The sequence below is a fragment of the Ambystoma mexicanum genome, chromosome 8, assembly GCF_040938575.1.
Source record: "Ambystoma mexicanum isolate Mex_15411 chromosome 8, UKY_AmexF1_1, whole genome shotgun sequence".
Classification (NCBI taxonomy): Eukaryota; Metazoa; Chordata; class Amphibia; order Caudata; family Ambystomatidae; genus Ambystoma; species Ambystoma mexicanum.
Window position 1 is genome coordinate 735,603,465 of NC_090929.1, and position 6,000 is coordinate 735,609,464.

Here is a 6,000-nt window from a genome sequence, read left to right on the forward strand (position 1 = left end):
TAAGGCGTTCTTTTCTGAAATACGCACTTTGCAGTAGCGTGAGCCATTATCTTCACGAAGGTAAAAGTCAACCATTTGTTTCTATGCTAAATGCTCCCGAGTATGTCTTCAAAGCTTGGAACGTGTTTCCAACTTAAGTGTGTAGAGTCATGTGAAAACATTGCCTTGGCTCACCTGCCGGATGGCTCGCAGGCTTTAACTATTCACTGTGCAAACATTTCTCTCCATAAAACCATAGATATTAAAGCTACTATCAAGCCTGTACATAATGACCAGCCTGAGGGGCTGCTTCACTTAGATCACAGCCCTGCTATTTCTTTAACCTCTTTTTCCATTATTGAAGGGCCGCCTGTAACTTATCAGGTGGAGCTAACCTGTAATAAGCCACACACGTTACATTTTAAACCTAAAGATGATACAACCCACTTAAAGAATCAGTTAAATATCTTGCAACGAAACACAGTTCCATGGTTAAACACGCCTTTGAGATTGCGGATCATATCGGCATGTATGAACCAGATATTCTTGCAATATCTGAAACATGGTTACATGTTGCTGTGCAGATTGCTTTTGACAACTCTATGCCTGTGGGATACAAAATGTACCGAGCTGATCGTATTGATGAACGGGGTGGGGGGGTTGCATTTATCAAATATTTTTACTGCTATTCTTCTAATAACTTTCACCTGGATAGCTGTTAAATTCTTGAAGTAAAAATGAAAATTAATCCTAACACTTCTCTTACTATACTTCTTCTTTATAAACCTCCCCATGCCCTTTTGCTTTTTGAAGAAAAGCTTCTGGAATTATTAAACAGCATAACTAAAGCTAAATCTCCAGTACTTATGATGGGCGATTTCAACCTGTGGGTGGCTGACCCAACAGACTCCTCTGCTGTATCACTACTCTTCTCCCAGGAAGCAGCTGGCTGTATTCAACTGGCAAAGGATCCAACTCATCTGTGTGGTCACAACTTGGATTGCATTCTCTCGCATAATGTCCACAGTATTGTTACTAGTACCTTACTCTGTCCCTGGTCAGACTACCGTTTCGTCATTACAACGATTGTTACCAACTTCTCCTCCAAGACTGGACACAAACCCTAGGTTAAAGGTAACTTGCCGTGACACTAACATCTCAGCCTCTGTTTTTTCTTCTGCCATTACAACTAAATTTGGGCACATTGAAGCTGGTGAAAATTCCTCTGATCTGGCCTTTCACTTATCAGCTGCCATTAAGAATACCATTGATCTCCTTGCACCTGAAAAAATAAAGCTATTAAAAACTGAAACCATGAAGAAAACGTGGTTTAAAAATGAGATTGTGGAAGCAAGAAGGGTGAAAAAGAGCTTTAGAATGATAATGTGAAAGAACCCCTGCTCCATTACTCTTGAGCATTATTAAAAGTTTACAACTATATAAACACACCATTATCGAAGCAAAAAAGAAAACTTATAATGTACGCATCGATAATGCGAAATCAAATTCTAAAGAACCTTTTCAAATTCTAAAAGAATTAGAGAAATCACTCCTCTCCTTTTCCACCTGTCTATAAAGACTCCTACTGCTGTCAATCCATTCATGCATGAGTTTGCTAATAAAACTGTGGGTCATCGCCTATCTATTACCAATTAACTGATCAGCTTAGTTCCTAATAATGATTCCACTATCATAAACAGTGCACATTTATATTCATCTAATACCATTCCTAAAACCACTTTCCACAACGGGACTGAAAAGGAGGTTCTGGAGATGATTCTAAATATGAAATCTACTTCATGTCTGCAGTACTCTTGCCATCCTGATATACTGAACGGCTCCTTAGACGCTCTGATCCCGTTGGATTACAAAAATGATTCATCTTTATAATCGGGCACAGTACCTGCCGTCCTAAAGGATGTTTGGGTTACCCCCCTTCTGAAAAAGGATACTCTGGATCCTGCATTTCGAAATAATTATAGGCCAATCACAAATGTGCCCTATCGATTGAAGATTCTGGACCGAGTAGTGTATTTACAGCTCCAGAAGTTCATAGATGAAAACAATTTAGTGAAAATCCATCAATTCAGTTTCAGATCCCAGCATGGACCGGAAACTGCTCTGCTGGATCTTAAATCTAACATTGTAGAAATCATTGAAAGAAGTCACCCAGCCCTTCTGTTATTGTTAGACTTTTCTGCTACTTTTGAAATCATTGATTATAAACTTTTATACAACAGACTGTTAATGGTAGCCAACTGCTCTGAAAGTGCTGCCAATTGGCTAGCCTCCTTTCTTAGTCCAAGGACCTCTTGAGTGGTCGTACCTGGAGCGCAGGCAAATTCCATCTTCTTAAACTGCAGCGTGCCACAGGGGTCATGCCTATTGCCTAATGTCTGCATAAGAACTTTTATTGATCTTCTTGCCGATCTGGGTTTCAAACTTGATAATTACGCGGACAACACCCAGATGCTATTTGAGTTGTCTGGTGATTACTCTAAGGATACTGATACAGTAAATTTAGTCTACAACAAAATACAGATGTGGATGGTGCGAAACTCTCTTGCTCTTAACGACTCCAGAACAGCTTCTTTTTATGGCCTCTGGTCCTTGGCTGAAAAGGCTTCATACCCAATATGCACTGTTCTAAATTGCAGGTTCTACTATTGCAGTCGCTCAGTGAAAACTCTTGGACTGTATCTTGATGCCGAGTTATTAATGAAGAAACAAGTTTCACAGCTGCGTTCCTCCTGTGGTCATGTAATTAAGCTGCTTCACCAGATCAGACCATAACTTTCTCTTGTAAATAGTGGCCTCATCACTTGTGAACTCACGATTAGACTACTGCAAAAGTCTACTGGTAGGCACTTCACAAGGAAACCTCCGTTTGCTCTCTCAGCTCCATTTTGAGAAGTCTGCAGTGTTCGGACTAAGTGTGATCATGTCACAGCCTCTAGGAAGGAATTGCACTGGCTTCCAGTTAAGCAACGAATAAGACACAAAGTCTTGTCTCCTGTTTAACTGTCAGAATAAGTGTGCTCCTCTTTATCTTGAAGATTGTTATTGAAACCATTCTGTCGAATGTTGCGCTCCTCCGACAATCCTCAGCTGAATCAACCTCGTTTTAATCTAATAAGATTCAGTGAATCCAGCTTTGACTTTCATGCCCCGCGTGTATGGAATGCCTTACCTTCTACTATCAAAGCTTCTCAATCCTTGATAACATTCAAGAGAAGAATTAAAACTCTAATCTTCAATTCAGCCGACTAATGTCCACTCTCTTGCTCAGATATTGTCTCTGTTGCGTCCTCCCTGTTCCTTCTTGCTGCGCTCTGAGGCTTTCGGGCATGTTTGGCTCTACCCAAAAATATAAATGAATAACTGTCTATAAACTGTTCACCTTTCACCACCTATCCCACTGTCTCCAACCTTGCCGCAAACCAATCCTGAAACCTGGCGTGACCTGGACTGTAGTCCTGCATTGGGAGTATCCATATGTGGCTCAATGGTGACGGCCACATTGGGACTCCAGTCCCTCCATAACACCCACAGCGGGCCCAGTATGCAGTGTCCTTTGAATTTTCGAGGAATCGCCTTTGTGGGCGCCCAAAACCATTCACCCAGACTTCACAGGTGGTTCTCTTTTTGCACCCATTGTCTCTGTGCGTCTGTTTAGATGAGGAATCAATGCTCTAAACTGGGCCGCCCTGTAATGTGTGCATATCTAGCAGCTTAACCCATCCCTGCTCTTTTCATTGTATCAACACCCTGTTCAGAACCCTTTGCTTTTGTCCCTGCCATATGAATTTGTTAATCCGATGATGCAGCCGCTTGATATATTATTACATGGACGCGGTAGCGTCCATGTAGTTATGGTTAAGTTGGTGTTTCCATAGGAAGAGCATTTTTTGGGTGGCTAATAACTTCTCTCCCTCTGGACGAATCCTCATCAAACTTTGCAAAAAAAGTATATGGCCCACTCTGAATTTTTTTGCAAAGTTTGGAGAGGTATGGTCCAGGGGGGGCAAAATTTATAGGGGGAGTCCCAAAACTTTTGTTTTTTCCCATAGACATAATGGGAAAAAACTTTGCGCACGCCTACAGCCCAAACCGCTGGACGGATTTACACCAAATTTGCGGCAGGAGCGGGGGCTTGGTCCCGAAAGTGTGCTTTTGCAAATTTGGTGTAAATCCGTCCAGTAGTTTAAAAAATTAGTGATAACTCCGTTCCCTTCGCGGACGGACTTCCAGGTTCGCTCCGTGGACAGTGCCCTGATTGGCCGAGAGGCTTGTGTGTTGTCCGCGGACATCCAACGTGTTCGCTGATTGGACGGCGTGGGGCGTGGTGCGCTTCAGATTTTTGGTGGCGCCCGACATCTTGCATTCGCGGACGACCGCGGACAGCGAGGTGAAACTTGGTTTAAAAATTGTATTTAGTGGAGTGTGTTGGTGTGTGTTTGGGGAGGGTAGGGGAGTATGAGATAGGTGCAATGTTGTATTTTTTTTATGTGCTAGACTCTTTTGTTGTGTTCGATTTGTCTGCGGACAACACGGCTGTTCTGAAATGTTCGTAAGAATGGATTCGGTGTCGAGTTGAAAGTGTTCTAAGAAGACGCGTGGGGTCCTGGAATGTTCGCAGGGGGTGTCCTGAAGACGTTGTCTGTATTGTTCGTTGTCAAGCTGAAAGTGTTCTAAGAACACTCGCGGTGTCCTGAAATGTTCGTACATAAAGAAAATGGGGGTGTCCTGATGACGCTGTCCGCATCGTCCTCTGGCAAGTGTTGAATGTGTTCTAGGAACTTCCTTGTGTCCGCGGACATTAAAATGGTTGAAATGCTTGAATCTATGGGTGTGATGTGCTGCGCTGGTTGTGGCCAGGGTATAGAATGTTGGGTGCATGGCCATTTGGCCATGCACCCAAGACTATGCCCTGGCCACAACCACTGCAGCATACCACACTCATAGTGGCTTATAACTTTGGGTCAAAAACAAATTTATAAGGAACAATGTTATAAGCCAGTATGGGTGTGATATGCTGCGATGGTTGTATTTAGCATGTTATACTTACTATTTGGTTTAGTAACGGGAGTCCATGTTTTTCTTGTTCATTTTTGTGATAAAAGAAAATAGCATGTTAGTATTAGTATTTTATAAAGACTTATTACATTGTACAATCACAATTTATTCTTTTTTTTGACCCTCATATTTTTAGATGACAAACCAGAGTACTGTGCAATTTGCTCAGTTTCTGTGTTTGTTGCTAAAATCATTGGGTCTGTGGGTGGGAGAAAAAAAATCCATGTTGGATTAAAAAAAAAACCTTTTTCTGTTATGCTACAGTTTATTTATTTGTTTTCATTTTTTACTTTTTGTTTCTGGATAATGCTTTATACATTGGATTGTTCCAGTTTTTGGGAGCAGTAAGATATTAGGTATTTGTTTGGATATTGTAAAATTTTGGAGCAGTTAGATACCAGTAGGTGTATTCTAACTGTTTATTTTTTAATTAAATTTCGTGGTATTGCTTTATCTATTTGGATATTTCTAAATTTTGGGACAGTTAGATACCAATTGGCGTATTCTAACTGTCTATTTTGTGCTCTATTTGAGTGGTATTAATTTATCTGATTAGTTGTTGTAGCATCTTTGGGCAGTTAGATAGCTTTTGGAATATTGTGACAGTTTATATTTTTTTACTACAAGTCTACTTAAGGTTTAAGTACAGTTTAGTTATCAAATTTTGGTTTCAAGAACATTAAGCGTTTGTAAGATTTGCTGGTAAACTCTGCTTTAGAGTAACGGTACTATCATTACATTCAAACCATCCACATTTCTTTTTTATATATGCAGTGTAGTGCCCTGAGTTGGTTGTGGCTCCTGCGTGGTAGATTATACCTATTGTTGTGAAGGTTTTCCTACCAAGTGATATTTGACCATGTGTGAATCCAGTCAGCTTGCAGTTCTTTTTGGTACCATCTGCGTTGTAACGTAGAAGCATTAGTATTACATATTTACTATGTG